The following is a 21,645-nucleotide window of genomic DNA, read 5'->3' on the forward strand; positions in this document are numbered from 1 at the left end:
GTCTTGTCTTGTCTTGTCTTGTCTAGTCTTGTCCTGCCTTGTCTTGTCTTGTCTTGTCTTGTCTTGTCTTGTCATGTCTTATATTGTCTTGTCTTGTCTTGTCTTGTCTAGTCTTGTCTAGTCCTGTCTTGTCTTGTCTTGTCTTGTCTAGTCTTGTCTTGTCTAGTCTTGTCTTGTCTTGTCTAGTCTTGTCTTGTCTTGTCTTGTCTTGTCTTGTCTTGTCTTGTCTTGTCTTGTCATGTCTTATATTGTCTTGTCTTGTCTTGTCATGTCGTGTGTTGTGTTGTTTTGTCTTGTCTTGTTGTGTATTGTCATGCCTTATATTGTCTTGTCTAGTCTTGTCTTGTCTTGTCTTGTTTTGTCTTGTTTTGTCTTGTCTTGTCTTGTTTTGTCTTGTTTTGTCTTGTCTTGTCTTGTCTTGTCTTGTCTTGTCTTGTCTTGTCTTGTCTAGTCTTGTCTAGTCTTGTCTAGTCTTGTCTTGTCTTGTCTTGTTTTGTCTTGTCTAGTCTTGTCTTGTCTTGTCTTGTTTTGTCTTGTCTTGTCTTGTCTTGTCTTGTCTTGTCTTGTCTTGTCTTGTCTTGTCTTGTCTGGTCTTGTCTTGTCTTGTCTTGTCTAGTCTTGTCTAGTCTTGTCTTGTCTTGTCTTGTTTTGTCTTGTCTAGTCTTGTCTTGTCTTGTCTTGTTTTGTCTTGTCTTGTCTTGTCTTGTCTTGTCTTGTCTTGTCTTGTCTTGTCTTGTCTAGTCTTGTCTAGTCTTGTCTAGTCTTGTCTTGTCTTGTCTTGTCTAGTCTTGTCTAGTCTAGTCTTGTCTAGTCTTGTCTAGTCTTGTCTAGTCTTGTCTAGTCTAGTCTGGTCTTGTCTTGTCTTGTCTGGTCTTGTCTTGTCTTGTCTTGTCTTGTCTTGTCTAGTCTTGTCTTGTCTTGTCTTGTTTTGTCTTGTCTTGTCTTGTCTTGTCTTGTCTTGTCTTGTCTGGTCTTGTCTTGTCTTGTCTGGTCTTGTCTTGTCTTGTCTTGTCTTGTCTTGTCTTGTCTTGTCTAGTCTTGTCTTGTCTTGTCTTGTCTTGTCTTGTCTTGTCTTGTCTTGTCTTGTCTTGTCTTGTCTTGTCTTGTCATGTCTTATATTGTCTTGTCTTGTCTTGTCATGTCGTGTGTTGTGTTGTTTTGTCTTGTCTTGTTGTGTATTGTCATGCCTTATATTGTCTTGTCTTGTCTTGTCTTGTTTTGTCTTGTTTTGTCTTGTCTTGTCTTGTCTTGTTTTGTCTTGTTTTGTCTTGTCTTGTCTTGTCTTGTCTTGTCTTGTCTTGTCTTGTCTAGTCTTGTCTAGTCTTGTCTAGTCTTGTCTTGTCTTGTCTTGTTTTGTCTTGTCTTGTCTTGTCTTGTCTTGTCTTGTCTTGTCTTGTCTTGTCTGGTCTTGTCTTGTCTTGTCTTGTCTGGTCTTGTCTAGTCTTGTCTTGTCTAGTCTTGTCTTGTCTAGTCTTGTCTTGTCTTGTCTTGTCTTGTCTTGTCTTGTCTTGTCTTGTCTTGTCTTGTCTTGTCTTGTCTTGTCTTGTCATGCCTTATATTGTCTTGTCTTGTCTTGTCATGTCGTGTGTTGTGTTGTTTTGTCTTGTCTTGTTGTGTATTGTCATGTCTTATATTGTCTTGTCTAGTCTTGTCTAGTCTTGTCTAGTCTTGTCTTGTCTTGTTTTGTCTTGTTTTGTCTTGTCTGGTCTTGTCTTGTCTTGTCTTGTCTTGTCTGGTCTTGTCTTGTCTTGTCTTGTTTTGTCTTGTTTTGTCTTGTCTTGTCTTGTCTTGTCTTGTCTTGTCTGGTCTTGTCTTGTCTTGTCTTGTCTGGTCTTGTCTTGTCTTGTCTTGTCTTGTCTTGTCTTGTCTTGTCTTGTCTTGTCTTGTCTGGTCTTGTCTTGTCTTGTCTTGTCTTGTCTAGTCTTGTCTAGTCTTGTCTAGTCTTGTCTTGTCTTGTCTTGTTTTGTCTTGTTTTGTCTTGTCTTGTCTTGTCTTGTCTTGTCTTGTCTTGTCTTGTCTGGTCTTGTCTTGTCTTGTCTTGTCTTGTCTTGTCTTGTCTTGTCTTGTCTTGTCTTGTCTGGTCTTGTCTTGTCTTGTCTTGTCATGTCGTGTGTTGTGTTGTTTTGTCTTGTCTTGTTGTGTATTGTCATGTCTTATATTGTCTTGTCTAGTCTTGTCTAGTCTTGTCTAGTCTTGTCTTGTCTTGTTTTGTCTTGTTTTGTCTTGTCTGGTCTTGTCTTGTCTTGTCTTGTCTTGTCTGGTCTTGTCTTGTTTTGTCTTGTTTTGTCTTGTTTTGTCTTGTCTTGTCTTGTCTTGTCTTGTCTTGTCTGGTCTTGTCTTGTCTTGTCTTGTCTGGTCTTGTCTTGTCTTGTCTTGTCTTGTCTTGTCTTGTCTTGTCTTGTCTTGTCTTGTCTGGTCTTGTCTTGTCTTGTCTTGTCTTGTCTAGTCTTGTCTAGTCTTGTCTAGTCTTGTCTTGTCTTGTCTTGTTTTGTCTTGTTTTGTCTTGTCTTGTCTTGTCTTGTCTTGTCTTGTCTTGTCTTGTCTGGTCTTGTCTTGTCTTGTCTTGTCTTGTCTTGTCTTGTCTTGTCTTGTCTGGTCTTGTCTTGTCTTGTCTTGTCTTGTCTTGTCTAGTCTTGTCTAGTCTTGTCTAGCCTTGTCTTGTCTTGTCTTGTCTAGTCTTGTCTAGTCTTGTCTAGTCTTGTCTTGTCTTGTCTAGTCTTGTCTAGTCTAGTCTTGTCTAGTCTTTTCTAGTCTTGTCTAGTCTAGTCTTGTCTAGTCTTGTCTAGTCTTGTCTTGTCTAGTCTTGTCTTGTCTTGTCTTGTCTTGTCTTGTCTTGTCTTGTCTTGTCATGTCTTATATTGTCTTGTCTTGTCTTGTCTTGTCTAGTCTTGTCTAGTCTTGTCTTGTCTTGTCTTGTTTTGTCTTGTTTTGTCTTGTCTTGTCTTGTCTTGTCTTGTCTTGTCTGGTCTTGTCTTGTCTTGTCTTGTCTTGTCTTGTCTAGTCTTGTCTAGTCTTGTCGAGTCTTGTCTTGTCTTGTCTTGTCTAGTCTTGTCTAGTCTTGTCTAGTCTTGTCTTGTCTTGTCTAGTCTTGTCTAGTCTAGTCTTGTCTAGTCTTGTCTAGTCTTGTCATGTCTTGTCTTGTCTTGTCTAGTCTTGTCTAGTCTAGTATTGTCTTGTCTTGTCTTGTCTTGTCTTGTCATGTCTTATATTGTCTTGTTTTGTCTTGTCTTGTCTTGTCTTGTCTAGTCATGTCGTGTGTTGTGTTGTTTTGTCTTGTCTTGTTGTGTATTGTCATGTCTTATATTGTCTTGTCTAGTCTTGTCTAGTCTTGTCTTGTCTTGTCTTGTCTTGTCTTGTTTTGTCTTGTTTTGTCTTGTCTTGTCTTGTCTTGTCTTGTCTTGTCTGGTCTTGTCTTGTCTTGTCTTGTCTTGTCTTGTGTTGTCTTATCTTGTCTTGTCCTGTCCTGTCCTGTCCTGTCCTGTCCTGTCCTGTCCTGTCATGTCATGTTGTGTTGTGTTGTCTTGTCTAGTCTTGTCTTGTCTTGTCTTGTCTTGTCTTGTCTTGTCTTGTCTTGTCTTGTCTTGTCTTGTCTGGTCTTGTCTAGTCTTGTCTTGTCTTGTCTTGTCTTGTCTTGTCTTGTCTTGTCTTGTCTTGTCTTGTCTTGTCTTGTCTAGTCTTGTCTAGTCTTGTCTTGTCTTGTCTTTTCTTGTCTGGTCTTGTTTTGTCTTGTCTTGTCTAGTCTTGTCTAGTCTTGTCTTGTCTTGTCTTTTGTTGTCTGGTCTTGTCTTGTCTTGTCTTGTCTTGTCTTGTCTTGTCTTGTCTAGTCTTGTCTTGTCTTATCTTGTCTTGTCCTGTCCTGTCCTGTCCTGTCCTGCCCTGTCATGTCATGTCATGTTGTGTTGTGTTGTTTTGTCTTGTCTTGTCTTGTCTTGTTTTGTCTTGTTTTGTCTTGTCATGTCTTCTCATGTCTTGTCTTGTCTTGTCTTGTCTTGTCTAGTCTTGTCCTGCCTTGTCTTGTCTTGTCGTGTCTTGTCTTGTCTTATCTTGTCTTGTCCTGTCCTGTCCTGTCCTGTCCTGTCCTGTCCTGTCCTGCCCTGTCATGTCATGTCATGTCATGTTGTGTTGTGTTGTTTTGTCTTGTCTTGTCTTGTCTTGTCTTGTTTTGTCTTGTTTTGTCTTGTCTAGTCTTGTCTAGTCTTGTCTTGTCTTGTCTTTTCTTGTCTGGTCTTGTTTTGTCTTGTCATGTCTTCTCATGTCTTGTCTTGTCTTGTCTTGTCTTGTCTAGTCTTGTCCTGCCTTGTCTTGTCTTGTCTTGTCTTGTCTTGTCTTGTCATGTCTTATATTGTCTTGTCTTGTCTTGTCTTGTCTAGTCTTGTCTAGTCTTGTCTTGTCTTGTCTTGTTTTGTCTTGTTTTGTCTTGTCTTGTCTTGTCTTGTCTTGTCTTGTCTGGTCTTGTCTTGTCTTGTCTTGTCTTGTCTTGTCTAGTCTTGTCTTGTCTTGTCTGGTCTTGTCTTGTCTTGTCTTGTCTTGTCTTGTCTAGTCTTGTCTAGTCTTGTCTAGCCTTGTCTTGTCTTGTCTTGTCTAGTCTTGTCTAGTCTTGTCTAGTCTTGTCTTGTCTTGTCTAGTCTTGTCTAGTCTAGTCTTGTCTAGTCTTGTCTAGTCTTGTCTAGTCTAGTCTTGTCTAGTCTTGTCTAGTCTTGTCTTGTCTAGTCTTGTCTTGTCTTGTCTTGTCTTGTCTTGTCTTGTCTTGTCTTGTCTTGTCTTGTCTTGTCTTGTCTAGTCTTGTCTTGTCTAGTCTTGTCTTGTCTTGTCTAGTCTTGTCTTGTCTTGTCTTGTCTTGTCTTGTCTTGTCTTGTCTTGTCTTGTCTTGTCTTGTCTTGTCATGTCTTATATTGTCTTGTCTTGTCTTGTCATGTCGTGTGTTGTGTTGTTTTGTCTTGTCTTGTTGTGTATTGTCATGCCTTATATTGTCTTGTCTAGTCTTGTCTTGTCTTGTCTTGTTTTGTCTTGTTTTGTCTTGTCTTGTCTTGTTTTGTCTTGTTTTGTCTTGTCTTGTCTTGTCTTGTCTTGTCTTGTCTTGTCTTGTCTAGTCTTGTCTAGTCTAGTCTTGTCTTGTCTTGTCTTGTTTTGTCTTGTCTTGTCTTGTCTTGTCTTGTCTTGTCTTGTCTTGTCTTGTCTGGTCTTGTCTTGTCTTGTCTTGTCTGGTCTTGTCTAGTCTTGTCTTGTCTAGTCTTGTCTTGTCTAGTCTTGTCTTGTCTTGTCTTGTCTTGTCTTGTCTTGTCTTGTCTTGTCTTGTCTTGTCTTGTCTTGTCTTGTCTTGTCTTGTCTTGTCATGCCTTATATTGTCTTGTCTTGTCTTGTCATGTCGTGTGTTGTGTTGTTTTGTCTTGTCTTGTTGTGTATTGTCATGTCTTATATTGTCTTGTCTAGTCTTGTCTAGTCTTGTCTAGTCTTGTCTTGTCTTGTTTTGTCTTGTTTTGTCTTGTCTGGTCTTGTCTTGTCTTGTCTTGTCTTGTCTGGTCTTGTCTTGTCTTGTCTTGTTTTGTCTTGTTTTGTCTTGTCTTGTCTTGTCTTGTCTTGTCTTGTCTGGTCTTGTCTTGTCTTGTCTTGTCTGGTCTTGTCTTGTCTTGTCTTGTCTTGTCTTGTCTTGTCTTGTCTTGTCTTGTCTTGTCTGGTCTTGTCTTGTCTTGTCTTGTCTTGTCTAGTCTTGTCTAGTCTTGTCTAGTCTTGTCTTGTCTTGTCTTGTTTTGTCTTGTTTTGTCTTGTCTTGTCTTGTCTTGTCTTGTCTTGTCTTGTCTTGTCTGGTCTTGTCTTGTCTTGTCTTGTCTTGTCTTGTCTTGTCTTGTCTTGTCTGGTCTTGTCTTGTCTTGTCTTGTCTTGTCTTGTCTAGTCTTGTCTAGTCTTGTCTAGCCTTGTCTTGTCTTGTCTTGTCTAGTCTTGTCTAGTCTTGTCTAGTCTTGTCTTGTCTTGTCTAGTCTTGTTTAGTCTAGTCTTGTCTAGTCTTTTCTAGTCTTGTCTAGTCTAGTCTTGTCTAGTCTTGTCTAGTCTTGTCTTGTCTAGTCTTGTCTTGTCTTGTCTTGTCTTGTCTTGTCTTGTCTTGTCTTGTCATGTCTTATATTGTCTTGTCTTGTCTTGTCTTGTCTAGTCTTGTCTAGTCTTGTCTTGTCTTGTCTTGTTTTGTCTTGTTTTGTCTTGTCTTGTCTTGTCTTGTCTTGTCTTGTCTGGTCTTGTCTTGTCTTGTCTTGTCTTGTCTTGTCTAGTCTTGTCTAGTCTTGTCGAGTCTTGTCTTGTCTTGTCTTGTCTAGTCTTGTCTAGTCTTGTCTAGTCTTGTCTTGTCTTGTCTAGTCTTGTCTAGTCTAGTCTTGTCTAGTCTTGTCTAGTCTTGTCATGTCTTGTCTTGTCTTGTCTAGTCTTGTCTAGTCTAGTATTGTCTTGTCTTGTCTTGTCTTGTCTTGTCATGTCTTATATTGTCTTGTTTTGTCTTGTCTTGTCTTGTCTTGTCTAGTCATGTCGTGTGTTGTGTTGTTTTGTCTTGTCTTGTTGTGTATTGTCATGTCTTATATTGTCTTGTCTAGTCTTGTCTAGTCTTGTCTTGTCTTGTCTTGTCTTGTCTTGTTTTGTCTTGTTTTGTCTTGTCTTGTCTTGTCTTGTCTTGTCTTGTCTGGTCTTGTCTTGTCTTGTCTTGTCTTGTCTTGTGTTGTCTTATCTTGTCTTGTCCTGTCCTGTCCTGTCCTGTCCTGTCCTGTCCTGTCCTGTCATGTCATGTTGTGTTGTGTTGTTTTGCCTTGTCTTGTCTTGTCTTGTTTTGTCTTGTTTTGTCTTGTCTAGTCTTGTCTTGTCTTGTCTTGTCTGGTCTTGTCTAGTCTTGTCTTGTCTTGTCTTGTCTTGTCTTGTCTTTTCTTGTCTTGTCTTGTCTTGTCTTGTCTTGTCTTGTCTAGTCTTGTCTAGTCTTGTCTTGTCTTGTCTTTTCTTGTCTGGTCTTGTTTTGTCTTGTCTTGTCTAGTCTTGTCTAGTCTTGTCTTGTCTTGTCTTTTGTTGTCTGGTCTTGTCTTGTCTTGTCTTGTCTTGTCTTGTCTTGTCTTGTCTAGTCTTGTCTTGTCTTGTCTTGTCTTGTCCTGTCCTGTCCTGTCCTGTCCTGCCCTGTCATGTCATGTCATGTTGTGTTGTGTTGTTTTGTCTTGTCTTGTCTTGTCTTGTTTTGTCTTGTTTTGTCTTGTCATGTCTTCTCATGTCTTGTCTTGTCTTGTCTTGTCTTGTCTAGTCTTGTCCTGCCTTGTCTTGTCTTGTCGTGTCTTGTCTTGTCTTATCTTGTCTTGTCCTGTCCTGTCCTGTCCTGTCCTGTCCTGTCCTGTCCTGCCCTGTCATGTCATGTCATGTCATGTTGTGTTGTGTTGTTTTGTCTTGTCTTGTCTTGTCTTGTCTTGTTTTGTCTTGTTTTGTCTTGTCTAGTCTTGTCTAGTCTTGTCTTGTCTTGTCTTTTCTTGTCTGGTCTTGTTTTGTCTTGTCATGTCTTCTCATGTCTTGTCTTGTCTTGTCTTGTCTTGTCTAGTCTTGTCCTGCCTTGTCTTGTCTTGTCTTGTCTTGTCTTGTCTTGTCATGTCTTATATTGTCTTGTCTTGTCTTGTCTTGTCTAGTCTTGTCTAGTCTTGTCTTGTCTTGTCTTGTTTTGTCTTGTTTTGTCTTGTCTTGTCTTGTCTTGTCTTGTCTTGTCTGGTCTTGTCTTGTCTTGTCTTGTCTTGTCTTGTCTAGTCTTGTCTTGTCTTGTCTGGTCTTGTCTTGTCTTGTCTTGTCTTGTCTTGTCTAGTCTTGTCTAGTCTTGTCTAGCCTTGTCTTGTCTTGTCTTGTCTAGTCTTGTCTAGTCTTGTCTAGTCTTGTCTTGTCTTGTCTAGTCTTGTCTAGTCTAGTCTTGTCTAGTCTTGTCTAGTCTTGTCTAGTCTAGTCTTGTCTAGTCTTGTCTAGTCTTGTCTTGTCTTGTCTTGTCTTGTCTTGTCTTGTCTTGTCTTGTCTTGTCTTGTCTTGTCTTGTCTTGTCTTGTCTTGTCTTGTCTAGTCTTGTCTTGTCTAGTCTTGTCTTGTCTTGTCTAGTCTTGTCTTGTCTTGTCTTGTCTTGTCTTGTCTTGTCTTGTCTTGTCTTGTCTTGTCTTGTCATGTCTTATATTGTCTTGTCTTGTCTTGTCATGTCGTGTGTTGTGTTGTTTTGTCTTGTCTTGTTGTGTATTGTCATGCCTTATATTGTCTTGTCTAGTCTTGTCTTGTCTTGTCTTGTTTTGTCTTGTTTTGTCTTGTCTTGTCTTGTTTTGTCTTGTTTTGTCTTGTCTTGTCTTGTCTTGTCTTGTCTTGTCTTGTCTTGTCTTGTCTTGTCTTGTCTTGTCTAGTCTTGTCTAGTCTTGTCTAGTCTTGTCTTGTCTTGTCTTGTTTTGTCTTGTCTTGTCTTGTCTTGCCTTGTCTTGTCTTGTCTTGTCTTGTCTGGTCTTGTCTTGTCTTGTCTTGTCTTGTCTTGTCTTGTCTAGTCTTGTCTAGTCTTGTCTAGCCTTGTCTTGTCTTGTCTTGTCTAGTCTTGTCTAGTCTTGTCTAGTCTTGTCTAGTCTTGTCTAGTCTTGTCTTGTCTTGTCTTGTCTAGTCTTGTCTAGTCTTGTCTAGTCTTGTCTTGTCTTGTCTTGTCTAGTCTTGTCTAGTCTAGTCTTGTCTAGTCTTGTCTAGTCTTGTCTAGTCTTGTCTAGTCTAGTCTGGTCTTGTCTTGTCTTGTCCGGTCTTGTCTTGTCTTGTCTTGTCTTGTCTTGTCTTGTCTTGTCTAGTCTTGTCTAGTCTAGTCTTGTCATGTCTTATATTGTCTTGTTTTGTCTTGTCATGTCTTGTCTTGTCTAGTCTTGTCTAGTCTAGTCTGGTCTTGTCTTGTCTTGTCTGGTCTTGTCTTGTCTTGTCTTGTCTTGTCTTGTCATGTCTTATATTGTCTTGTCTTGTCTTGTCATGTCATGTCATGTCATGTCGTGTGTTGTGTTGTTTTGTCTTGTCTTGTCTTCTCCTTGTCTTGTCTTGTCTTGTCATGTCTTATATTGTCCTGTCTTGTCTTGTCTTGTCTTGTCTAGTCTTGTCTAGTCTTGTCTTGTCTTGTCTTGTTTTGTCTTGTTTTGACTTGTCTTGTCTTGTCTGGTCTTGTCTTGTCTAGTCTTGTCTAGTCTTGTCTAGTCTTGTCTTGTCTTGTCTTGTCTAGTCTTGTCTAGTCTTGTCTAGTCTTGTCTTGTCTGGTCTTGTCTTGTCTTGTCTTGTCTTGTCTTGTCTTGTCTAGTCTTGTCTAGTCTAGTCTTGTCTTGTCTAGTCTTGTCTTGTCTTGTCTTGTCTTGTCTTGTCATGTCTTATATTGTCTTGCCTTGTCTTGTCATGTCATGTCATGTCATGTGGTGTGTTGTGTTGTTTTGTCTTGTCTTGTCTTCTCCTTGTCTTGTCTTGTCTTGTCTTGTCTTGTCTTGTCTTGTCCAGTCTTGTCCTGTCTTGTCTTGTCTTGTCTTGTCTTGTCCTGTCCTGTCCTGTCCTGTCCTGTCCTGTCCTGTCCTGCCCTGTCCTGTCCTGTCCTGTCCTGTCCTGCCTTGTCTTGTCTTCTCATGTCATGTCATGTCATGTCATATTGTGTTGTGTTGTTTTGTCTTGTCTTGTCTTGTTTTGTCATGTCATGTCATGTTGTGTTGTGTTGTCATGTCTTCTCATGTCTTGTCTTGTCTTGTCTTGTCTTGTCTTGTCTTGTCTTGTCTTGTCTAGTCTTGTCTTGTCTTGTCTTGTCTTGTCTTGTCTTGTCTTGTCTTGTCTTGTCTTGTCTTGTCTTGTCTTGTCTTGTCTTGTCTTGTCTTGTCTTGTCTTGTCTTGTCTTGTCTTGTCTTGTCTTGTCATGTCTTGTCTTGTCTTGTCTTGTCTTGTCTTGTCTTGTCTTGTCTTGTCTTGTCTTGTCTTGTCTAGTCTTGTCTTGTCTTGTCTTGTCTTGTCTTGTCTTGTCTTGTCTTGTCTTGTCTTGTCTTGTCTTGTCTTGTCTTGTCTTGTCTTGTCTAGTCTTGTCTAGTCTTGTCTTGTCTTGTCTTTTCTTGTCTGGTCTTGTCTTGTCTTGTCTTGTCTAGTCTTGTCTACTCTTGTCTAGTCTTGTCTAGTCTTGTCTAGTCTTGTCTTGTCTTGTCTTGTTTTGTCTTGTCTTGTCTTGTCTGGTCTTGTCTTGTCTTGTCTTGTCTAGTCTTGTCTTGTCTTGTCTTGTCTAGTCTTGTCTAGTCTTGTCTAGTCTTGTCTTGTCTTGTTTTGTCTTGTCTAGTCTTGTCTTGTCTTGTCTTGTCTTGTCTTGTCTTGTCTTGTTTTGTCTTGTCATGTCTTGTCTTGTCTTGTCTTGTCTAGTCTTGTCTAGTCTTGTCTAGTCTTGTCCTTTCTTGTCTTGTCTAGTCTTGTCTAGTCTTGTCTTGTGTTGTTTTGTCTTGTCTTGTCTTGTCTAGTCTTGTCTAGTCTTGTCTAGTCTTGTCTTTTCTTGTCTTGTCTTGTCTTGTCTTGTCTTGTCTTGTCTTGTCTTGTCTTGTCTTGTCTTGTCTAGTCTTGTCTTGTCTTGTCTTGTCTTTTCTTGTCTTGTCTTGTCTTGTCTTGTCTTGTCTTGTCTTGTCTTGTCTTGTCTTGTCTAGTCTTGTCTTGTCTTGTCTTGTCTTGTCTTGTCTTGTCTTGTCTTGTCTTGTCTTGTCTTGTCTAGTCTAGTCTTGTCTTGTCTTGTCTTTTCTTGTCTTGTCTTGTCTTGTCTTGTCTTGTCTTGTCTTGTCTTGTCTTGTCTTGTCTAGTCTTGTCTTGTCTTGTCTAGTCTTGTCTTGTCTTATCTTGTCTTGTCTTGTCTTGTCTGGTCTTGTCTTGTCTTGTCTTGTCTTGTCTTGTCTTGTCTTGTCTAGTCTAGTCTTGTCTTGTCTTGTCTTGTCTTGTCTTGTCTTGTCTAGTCTTGTCTTGTCTTGTCTTGTCTTGTCTAGTCTTGTCTTGTCTTGTCTTTTCTTGTCTTGTCTTGTCTTGTCTTGTCTTGTCTTGTCTTGTCTTGTCTTGTCTAGTCTTGTCTTGTCTTGTCTTGTCTTGTCTAGTCTTGTCTTGTCTTGTCTTTTCTTGTCTTGTCTTGTCTTGTCTTGTCTTGTCTTGTCTTGTCTTGTCTTGTCTTGTCTTGTCTTGTCTAGTCTAGTCTTGTCTAGTCTTGTCTAGTCTTGTCTTGTCTTGTCTTGTCTTGTCTTGTCTTGTCTAGTCTTGTCTAGTCTTGTCTTGTCTTGTCTTGTCTTGTCTAGTCTTGTCTTGTCTTGTCTTGTCTTGTCTTGTCTTGTCTTGTCTTGTCTTGTCTTGTCTTGTCTTGTCTTGTCTTGTCTTGTCTTGTCTTGTCTTGTCTTGTCTTTTCTTGTCTTGTCTTGTCTTGTCTTGTCTTGTCTTGTCTTGTCTTGTCTTGTCTTGTCTAGTCTAGTCTTGTCTAGTCTTGTCTAGTCTTGTCTTGTCTTGTCTTGTCTTGTCTTGTCTTGTCTTGTCTTGTCTAGTCTTGTCTAGTCTTGTCTTGTCTTGTCTTGTCTTGTCTTGTCTTGTCTTGTCTAGTCTTGTCTAGTCTTGTCTAGTCTTGTCTAGTCTTGTCTTGTCTTGTCTTGTCTTGTTTTGTCTTGTTTTGTCTTGTCTTGTCTTGTCTTGTCTTGTCTTGTCTTGTCTTGTCTTGTCTTGTCTTGTCTTGTCTTGTCTAGTCTTGTCTTGTCTTGTCTTGTCTTGTCTTGTCTTGTCTTGTCTTGTCTTGTCTAGTCTAGTCTTGTCTTGTCTTGTCTTTTCTTGTCTGGTCTTGTCTGGTCTTGTCTTGTCTAGTCTTGTCTAGTCTTGTCTAGTCTTGTCTAGTCTTGTCTAGTCTTGTCTTGTCTTGTCTTGTTTTGTCTTGTTTTGTCTTGTCTTGTCTTGTCTTGTGTTGTCTTGTCTTGTCTGGTCTTGTCTTGTCTTGTCTTGTCTTGTCTTGTCTTGTCTTGTCTTGTCTTGTCTTGTCTTGTCTAGTCTTGTCTTGTCTTGTCTTGTCTAGTCTTGTCTAGTCTTGTCTAGTCTTGTCTAGTCTTGTCTTGTCTTGTCTAGTCTTGGCTAGTCTAGTCTTGTCTAGTCTTGTCTTGTCTTGTCTTGTCTTGTCTTGTCTTGTCTAGTCTTGTCTAGTCTTGTCTTGTCTTGTCTTGTCTTGTCTTGTCTTGTCTAGTCTTGTCTAGTCTTGTCTAGTCTTGTCTAGTCTAGTCTTGTCTTGTCTTGTCTTGTTTTGTCTTGTTTTGTCTTGTCTTGTCTTGTCTTGTCTTGTCTTGTCTTGTCTTGTCTTGTCTTGTCTTGTCTTGTCTTGCCTTGTCTTGTCTTGTCTTGTTTTGTCTTGTCATGTCTTGTCTTGTCTTGTCTTGTCTAGTCTTGTCTAGTCTTGTCTAGTCTTGTCTAGTCTTGTCCTTTCTTGTCTTGTCTAGTCTTGTCTAGTCTTGTCTTGTGTTGTTTTGTCTTGTCTTGTCTTGTCTAGTCTTGTCTAGTCTTGTCTAGTCTTGTCTAGTCTTGTCTTTTCTTGTCTGGTCTTGTCTTGTCTTGTCTAGTCTTGTCTAGTCTTGTCTTGTCTTGTCTTGTCTTGTCTTGTCTTGTCTTGTCTTGTCTTGTCTAGTCTTGTCTAGTCTTGTCTTGTCTTGTCTAGTCTTGTCTAGTCTTGTCTTGTCTAGTCTTGTCTAGTCTTGTCTAGTCTTGTCTAGTCTTGTCTTGTCTTGTCTAGTCTTGTCTAGTCTAGTCTTGTCTAGTCTTGTCTAGTCTTGTCTAGTCTTGTCTAGTCTTGTCTAGTCTTGTCTAGTCTTGTCTTGTCTAGTCTTGTCTTGTCTTGTCTTGTCTTGTCTTGTCTTGTCTTGTCTTGTCTTGTCTTGTCTTGTCTTGTCTTGTCTTGTCTTGTCTTGTCTTGTCTTGTCATGTCTTATATTGTCTTGTCTTGTCTTGTCATGTCGTGTGTTGTGTTGTTTTGTCTTGTCTTGTTGTGTATTGTCATGTCTTATATTGTCTTGTCTTGTCTTGTCTTGTCATGTCATGTCATGTCATGTCGTGTGTTGTGTTGTTTTGTCTTGTCTTGTCTTCTCCTTGTCTTGTCTAGTCTTGTCTTGTCTTGTCTTGTCATGTCATGTGTTGCGTTGTGTTGTTTTGTCTTGTTTTGTCTTGTCTTGTCTTGTCTTGTCTTGTCTTGTCGTGTCTTGTCTTGTCTTGTCTTGTCTAGTCCTGTCTTGTCTTGTCTTGTCTTGTCTTGTCTTGTCCTGTCCTGTCCTGTCCTGTCCTGTCCTGCCTTGTCTTGTCTTCTCATGTCATGTCATGTCATGTCATATTGTGTTGTGTTGTTTTGTCTTGTCTTGTCTTGTTTTGTCATGTCATGTCATGTTATGTCATGTCATGTTGTGTTGTGTTGTTTTGTCTTGTCTTGTCTTGTCTTGTTTTGTCTTGTCTTGTCTTGTCTTGTCTTGTCTTGTCTTGTCTTGTCTTGTCTTGTCTTGTCTAGTCTTGTCTAGTCTTGTCTAGTCTTGTCTAGTCTTGTCTAGTCTTGTCTAGTCTTGTCTAGTCTTGTCTTTTCTTGTCTTGTCTAGTCTTGTCTAGTCTTGTCTTGTCTTGTCTTGTCTAGTCTTGTCTTTTCTTGTTTTGTCTTGTTTTGTCTTGTCTTGTCTTGTCTTGTCTTGTCTTGTCTTGTCTTGTCTAGTCTTGTCTAGTCTTGTCTAGTCTTGTCTAGTCTTGTCTTGTCTTGTCTTGTCTTGTCTTGTCTTGTCTTGTCTTGTCTTGTCTTGTCTTGTCTTGTCTTGTCTAGTCTTGTCTAGTCTTGTCTAGTCTTGTCTAGTCTTGTCTAGTCTTGTCTAGTCTTGTCTTTTCTTGTCTTGTCTAGTCTTGTCTTGTCTTGTCTTGTCTTGTCTTGTCTTGTCTTGTCTTGTCTTGTCTAGTCTTGTCTAGTCTTGTCTTTTCTTGTCTTGTCTAGTCTTGTCTAGTCTTGTCTTGTGTTGTTTTGTCTTGTCTTGTCTTGTCTAGTCTTGTCTAGTCTTGTCTTGTCTTGTCTTGTCTTGTCTTGTCTTGTCTTGTCATGTCATGTCATGTTATGTCATGTCATGTTGTGTTGTGTTGTTTTGTCTTGTCTTGTCTTGTCTTGTCTTGTTTTGTCTTGTTTTGTCTTGTCTTGTCTTGTCTTGTCTTGTCTTGTCTTGTCTAGTCTTGTCTAGTCTTGTCTAGTCTTGTCTAGTCTTGTCTAGTCTTGTCTTGTCTTGTCTTGTCTTGTCTTGTCTTGTCTTGTCTTGTCTTGTCTTGTCTTGTCTTGTCTTGTCTAGTCTTGTCTAGTCTTGTCTAGTCTTGCCTTTTCTTGTCTTGTCTAGTCTTGTCTAGTCTTGTCTTGTGTTGTTTTGTCTTGTCTTGTCTTGTCTAGTCTTGTCTAGTCTTGTCTTGTCTAGTCTTGTCTTTTCTTGTCTGGTCTTGTCTTGTCTTGTCTAGTCTTGTTTAGTCTTGTCTTGTCTTGTCTTGTCTTGTCTTGTCTAGTCTTGTCTAGTCTTGTATAGTCTTGTCTTTTCTTGTCTTGTCTAGTCTTGTCTTGTGTTGTTTTGTCTTGTCTTGTCTTGTCTAGTCTTGTCTTGTCTTGTCTTGTCTTGTCTTGTCTTGTCTTGTCTAGTCTTGTCTAGTCTTGTCTAGTCTTGTCTAGTCTTGTCTTGTCTTGTCTTGTCTTGTTTTGTCTTGTCTTGTCTTGTTTTGTCTTGTCTTGTCTTGTCTTGTCTTGTCTTGTCTTGTCTTGTCTTGTCTTGTCTTGTCTAGTCTTGTCTAGTCTTGTCTAGTCTTGTCTTTTCTTGTCTTGTCTAGTCTTGTCTAGTCTTGTCTTGTGTTGTTTTGTCTTGTCTTGTCTTGTCTTGTCTAGTCTTGTCTAGTCTTGTCTAGTCTTGTCTAGTCTTGTCTTGTCTTGTCTTGTCTTGTCTTGTCTTGTCTTGTCTTGTTTTGTCTTGTTTTGTCTAGTCTTGTCTTGTCTTGTCTTGTCTTGTCTAGTCTTGTCCAGTCTTGTCTTGTCTTGTCTTTTCTTGTCTGGTCTTGTCTTGTCTTGTCTTGTCTTGTCTTGTCTAGTCTTGTCTTTTCTTGTCTTGTCTAGTCTTGTCTAGTCTTGTCTTGTCTAGTCTTGTCTTGTCTTGTCTAGTCTTGTCTAATCTTGTCTTGTCTTGTCTTTTCTTGTCTGGTCTTGTCTTGTCTTGTCTTGTCTTGTCTTGTCTTGTCTTGTCTAGTCTTGTCTAGTCTTGTCTTTTCTTGTCTTGTCTTGTCTTGTCTTGTCTTGTCTTGTCTTGTTTTGTCTTGTTTTGTCTTGTCTTGTCTAGTCTTGTCTAGTCTTGTCTTGTCTAGTCTTGTCTTGTCTTGTCTAGTCTTGTCTAGTCTTGTCTTGTCTTGTCTTTTCTTGTCTGGTCTTGTCTTGTCTTGTCTTGTCTTGTCTTGTCTTGTCTAGTCTTGTCTAGTCTTGTCTTTTCTTGTCTTGTCTAGTCTTGTCTAGTCTTGTCTTGTCTAGTCTTGTCTTGTCTTGTCTAGTCTTGTCTAGTCTTGTCTTGTGTTGTTTTGTCTTGTCTTGTCTTGTCTTGTCTTGTCTTGTCTAGTCTTGTCTAGTCTTGTCTTGTCTTGTCTTTTCTTGTCTGGTCTTGTCTTGTCTTGTCTTGTCTTGTCTAGTCTTGTCTTTTCTTGTCTTGTCTAGTCTTGTCTAGTCTTGTCTTGTCTAGTCTTGTCTTGTCTTGTCTAATCTTGTCTTGTCTTGTCTTTTCTTGTCTGGTCTTGTCTTGTCTTGTCTTGTCTTGTCTTGTCTTGTCTAGTCTTGTCTAGTCTTGTCTAGTCTTGTCTTTTCTTGTCTTGTCTTGTCTTGTCTTGTCTTGTCTTGTCTTGTTTTGTCTTGTCTTGTCTTGTCTTGTCTTGTCTTGTTTTGTCTTGTTTTGTCTTGTCTTGTCTAGTCTTGTCTAGTCTTGTCTTGTCTAGTCTTGTCTTGTCTTGTCTAGTCTTGTCTAGTCTTGTCTTGTCTTGTCTTTTCTTGTCTTTTCTTGTCTGGTCTTGTCTTGTCTTGTCTTGTCTTGTCTTGTCTTGTCTTGTCTTGTCTTGTCTTGTCTTGTCTTGTCTTGTCTTGTCTTGTCTTGTCTTGTCTTGTCTTGTCTTGTCTTGTCTTGTCTTGTCTTGTCTTGTCTTGTCTTGTCTTGTCTTGTCTTGTCTTGTCTTGTCTTGTCTTGTCTTGTCTTGTCTTGTCTTGTCTTGTCTTGTCTTGTCTTGTCTTGTCTTGTCTTCTCATGTCTTGTCTTGTCTTGTCTTGTCTTGTCTTGTCTTGTCTTGTCTTGTCTAGTCTTGTCTTGTCTTGTCTTGTCTTGTCTTGTCTTGTCTTGTCTTGTCTTGTCTTGTCTTGTCTTGTCTTGTCTTGTCTTGTCTAGTCTTGTCTAGTCTTGTCTAGTCTTGTCTTGTCTTGTCTTGTCTAGTCTTGTCTAGTCTTGTCTAGTCTTGTCTTGTCTGGTCTTGTCTTGTCTTGTCTTGTCTTGTCTTGTCTTGTCTAGTCTTGTCTAGTCTAGTCTTGTCTTGTCTAGTCTTGTCTTGTCTTGTCTTGTCTTGTCTTGTCATGTCTTATATTGTCTTGTCTTGTCTTGTCTAGTCTTGTCTTGTCTTGTCTTTTCTTGTCTGGTCTTGTCTTGTCTTGTCTTGTCTTGTCTTGTCTTGTCTTGTCTTGTCTAGTCTTGTCTAGTCTTGTCTTGTCTTGTCTAGTCTTGTCTAGTCTTGTCTAGTCTTGTCTTGTCTTGTCTAGTCTTGTCTAGTCTTGTCTAGTCTTGCCTTTTCTTGTCTTGTCTAGTCTTGTCTAGTCTTGTCTTGTCTTGTCTTGTCTTGTCTTGTCTAGTCTTGTCTTTTCTTGTCTTGTCTAGTATTGTCTAGTCTTGTCTAGTCTTGTCTTGTCTTGTCTTGTCTTGTCTTGTCTTGTCTAGTCTTGTCTAGTCTTGTCTAGTCTTGCCTTTTCTTGTCTTGTCTAGTCTTGTCTAGTCTTGTCTTGTGTTGTTTTGTTTTGTCTTGTCTTGTCTTGTCTTGTCTTGTCTTGTCTTGTCTTGTCTTGTCTTGTCTTGTCTTGTCTTGTCTTGTCTTGTCTTGTCTTGTCTTGTCTTGTCTAGTCTTGTCTAGTCTTGCCTTTTCTTGTCTTGTCTAGTCTTGTCTAGTCTTGTCTTGTGTTGTTTTGTCTTGTCTTGTCTTGTCTAGTCTTGTCTAGTCTTGTCTAGTCTTGTCTAGTCTTGTCTTGTCTTGTCTTGTCTTGTCTAGTCTTGTCTTGTCTTGTCTTGTCTAGTCTTGTCTAGTCTTGTCTTGTCTTGTCTTGTTTTGTCTTGTTTTGTCTTGTCTTGTCTTGTCTTGTCTTGTCTTGTCTTGTCTGGTCTTGTCTTGTCTTGTCTTGCCTTGCCTTGTCTTGTCTTGTCTTGTCTTGTCTTGTCTGGTCTTGTCTTGTCTTGTCTTGTCTTGTCTTGTCTAGTCTTGTCTAGTCTTGTCTAGCCTTGTCCTGTCTTGTCTTGTCTAGTCTTGTCTAGTCTTGTCTAGTCTTGTCTTGTCTTGTCTAGTCTTGTCTAGTCTAGTCTTGTCTAGTCTTTTCTAGTCTTGTCTAGTCTAGTCTTGTCTAGTCTTGTCTAGCCTTGTCTTGTCTAGTCTTGTCTTGTCTTGTCTTGTCTTGTCTTGTCTTGTCTTGTCTTGTCTTGTCTTGTCTTGTCTTGTCATGTCTTATATTGTCTTGTCTTGTCTTGTCTTGTCTAGTCTTGTCTAGTCTTGTCTTGTCTTGTCTTGTTTTGTCTTGTTTTGTCTTGTCTTGTCTTGTCTTGTCTTGTCTTGTCTGGTCTTGTCTTGTCTTGTCTTGTCTTGTCTTGTCTAGTCTTGTCTTGTCTTGTCTTGTCTTGTCTTGTCTAGTCTTGTCTAGTCTTGTCTAGTCTTGTCTAGTCTTGTCTAGTCTTGTCTTGTCTTGTCTTGTCTAGTCTTGTCTAGTCTTGTCTAGTCTTGTCTTGTCTTGTCTTGTCTAGTCTTGTCTAGTCTAGTCTTGTCTAGTCTTGTCTAGTCTTGTCTAGTCTTGTCTTGTTTTGTCTTGTTTTGTCTTGTCTTGTCTTGTCTTGTCTTGTCTTGTCTTGTCTGGTCTTGTCTTGTCTTGTCTTGCCTTGCCTTGTCTTGTCTTGTCTTGTCTTGTCTTGTCTGGTCTTGTCTTGTCTTGTCTTGTCTTGTCTTGTCTAGTCTTGTCTAGTCTTGTCTAGCCTTGTCTTGTCTTGTCTTGTCTAGTCTTGTCTAGTCTTGTCTAGTCTTGTCTTGTCTTGTCTAGTCTTGTCTAGTCTAGTCTTGTCTAGTCTTTTCTAGTCTTGTCTAGTCTAGTCTTGTCTAGTCTTGTCTAGCCTTGTCTTGTCTAGTCTTGTCTTGTCTTGTCTTGTCTTGTCTTGTCTTGTCTTGTCTTGTCTTGTCTTGTCTTGTCTTGTCATGTCTTATATTGTCTTGTCTTGTCTTGTCTTGTCTTGTCTAGTCTTGTCTAGTCTTGTCTTGTCTTGTCTTGTTTTGTCTTGTTTTGTCTTGTCTTGTCTTGTCTTGTCTTGTCTTGTCTGGTCTTGTCTTGTCTTGTCTTGTCTTGTCTTGTCTAGTCTTGTCTTGTCTTGTCTTGTCTTGTCTTGTCTAGTCTTGTCTAGTCTTGTCTAGTCTTGTCTAGTCTTGTCTAGTCTTGTCTTGTCTTGTCTTGTCTAGTCTTGTCTAGTCTTGTCTAGTCTTGTCTTGTCTTGTCTTGTCTAGTCTTGTCTAGTCTAGTCTTGTCTAGTCTTGTCTAGTCTTGTCTAGTCTTGTCTAGTCTAGTCTGGTCTTGTCTTGTCTTGTCCGGTCTTGTCTTGTCTTGTCTTGTCTTGTCTTGTCTTGTCTTGTCTAGTCTTGTCTAGTCTAGTCTTGTCATGTCTTATATTGTCTTGTTTTGTCTTGTCATGTCTTGTCTTGTCTAGTCTTGTCTAGTCTAGTCTGGTCTTGTCTTGTCTTGTCTGGTCTTGTCTTGTCTTGTCTTGTCTTGTCTTGTCTTGTCATGTCTTATATTGTCTTGTCTTGTCTTGTCATGTCATGTCATGTCATGTCGTGTGTTGTGTTGTTTTGTCTTGTCTTGTCTTCTCCTTGTCTTGTCTTGTCTTGTCATGTCTTATATTGTCCTGTCTTGTCTTGTCTTGTCTTGTCTAGTCTTGTCTAGTCTTGTCTTGTCTTGTCTTGTTTTGTCTTGTTTTGACTTGTCTTGTCTTGTCTGGTCTTGTCTTGTCTAGTCTTGTCTAGTCTTGTCTAGTCTTGTCTTGTCTTGTCTTGTCTAGTCTTGTCTAGTCTTGTCTAGTCTTGTCTTGTCTGGTCTTGTCTTGTCTTGTCTTGTCTTGTCTTGTCTTGTCTTGTCTAGTCTTGTCTAGTCTAGTCTTGTCTTGTCTAGTCTTGTCTTGTCTTGTCTTGTCTTGTCTTGTCATGTCTTATATTGTCTTGCCTTGTCTTGTCATGTCATGTCATGTCATGTGGTGTGTTGTCTTGTCTAGTCTTGTCTAGTCTAGTCTTGTCTTGTCTAGTCTTGTCTTGTCTTGTCTTGTCTTGTCTTGTCATGTCTTGTCTTGTCTTGTCTTGTCTTGTCTTGTCTTGTCTAGTCTTGTCTAGTCTTGTCTTGTCTTGTCTTGTCTTGTCTAGTCTTGTCTTGTCTTGTCTTGTCTTGTCTTGTCTTGTCTTGTCTTGTCTTGTCTTGTCTTGTCTTGTCTTGTCTTGTCTTGTCTTGTCTTGTCTTGTCTTTTCTTGTCTTGTCTTGTCTTGTCTTGTCTTGTCTTGTCTTGTCTTGTCTTGTCTTGTCTAGTCTAGTCTTGTCTAGTCTTGTCTAGTCTTGTCTTGTCTTGTCTTGTCTTGTCTTGTCTTGTCTTGTCTTGTCTAGTCTTGTCTAGTCTTGTCTTGTCTTGTCTTGTCTTGTCTTGTCTTGTCTTGTCTAGTCTTGTCTAGTCTTGTCTAGTCTTGTCTAGTCTTGTCTTGTCTTGTCTTGTCTTGTTTTGTCTTGTTTTGTCTTGTCTTGTCTTGTCTTGTCTTGTCTTGTCTTGTCTTGTCTTGTCTTGTCTTGTCTTGTCTTGTCTTGTCTAGTCTTGTCTTGTCTTGTCTTGTCTTGTCTTGTCTTGTCTTGTCTTGTCTTGTCTAGTCTAGTCTTGTCTTGTCTTGTCTTTTCTTGTCTGGTCTTGTCTGGTCTTGTCTTGTCTAGTCTTGTCTAGTCTTGTCTAGTCTTGTCTAGTCTTGTCTAGTCTTGTCTAGTCTTGTCTAGTCTTGTCTTGTCTTGTCTTGTTTTGTCTTGTTTTGTCTTGTCTTGTCTTGTCTTGTGTTGTCTTGTCTTGTCTGGTCTTGTCTTGTCTTGTCTTGTCTTGTCTTGTCTTGTCTTGTCTTGTCTTGTCTTGTCTTGTCTTGTCTAGTCTTGTCTTGTCTTGTCTTGTCTAGTCTTGTCTAGTCTTGTCTAGTCTTGTCTAGTCTTGTCTTGTCTTGTCTAGTCTTGGCTAGTCTAGTCTTGTCTAGTCTTGTCTTGTCTTGTCTTGTCTTGTCTTGTCTAGTCTTGTCTAGTCTTGTCTTGTCTTGTCTTGTCTTGTCTTGTCTAGTCTTGTCTAGTCTTGTCTAGTCTTGTCTAGTCTAGTCTTGTCTTGTCTTGTCTTGTTTTGTCTTGTTTTGTCTTGTCTTGTCTTGTCTTGTCTTGTCTTGTCTTGTCTTGTCTTGTCTTGTCTTGTCTTGTCTTGTCTTGCCTTGTCTTGTCTTGTCTTGTTTTGTCTTGTCATGTCTTGTCTTGTCTTGTCTTGTCTAGTCTTGTCTAGTCTTGTCTAGTCTTGTCTAGTCTTGTCCTTTCTTGTCTTGTCTAGTCTTGTCTAGTCTTGTCTTGTGTTGTTTTGTCTTGTCTTGTCTTGTCTAGTCTTGTCTAGTCTTGTCTAGTCTTGTCTAGTCTTGTCTTTTCTTGTCTGGTCTTGTCTTGTCTTGTCTAGTCTTGTCTAGTCTTGTCTTGTCTTGTCTTGTCTTGTCTTGTCTTGTCTTGTCTTGTCTTGTCTAGTCTTGTCTAGTCTTGTCTTGTCTTGTCTAGTCTTGTCTAGTCTTGTCTTGTCTAGTCTTGTCTAGTCTTGTCTAGTCTTGTCTAGTCTTGTCTAGTCTTGTCTTGTCTTGTCTAGTCTTGTCTAGTCTAGTCTTGTCTAGTCTTGTCTAGTCTTGTCTAGTCTTGTCTAGTCTTGTCTAGTCTTGTCTAGTCTTGTCTTGTCTAGTCTTGTCTTGTCTTGTCTTGTCTTGTCTTGTCTTGTCTTGTCTTGTCTTGTCTTGTCTTGTCTTGTCTTGTCTTGTCTTGTCTTGTCTTGTCTTGTCATGTCTTATATTGTCTTGTCTTGTCTTGTCATGTCGTGTGTTGTGTTGTTTTGTCTTGTCTTGTTGTGTATTGTCATGTCTTATATTGTCTTGTCTTGTCTTGTCTTGTCTTGTCATGTCATGTCATGTCATGTCGTGTGTTGTGTTGTTTTGTCTTGTCTTGTCTTCTCCTTGTCTTGTCTAGTCTTGTCTTGTCTTGTCTTGTCATGTCATGTGTTGCGTTGTGTTGTTTTGTCTTGTTTTGTCTTGTCTTGTCTTGTCTTGTTTTGTCTTGTCGTGTCTTGTCTTGTCTTGTCTTGTCTAGTCCTGT

Source organism: Zeugodacus cucurbitae, chromosome X, assembly GCF_028554725.1.
Source record: "Zeugodacus cucurbitae isolate PBARC_wt_2022May chromosome X, idZeuCucr1.2, whole genome shotgun sequence".
Lineage (NCBI taxonomy): Eukaryota > Metazoa > Arthropoda > Insecta > Diptera > Tephritidae > Zeugodacus > Zeugodacus cucurbitae.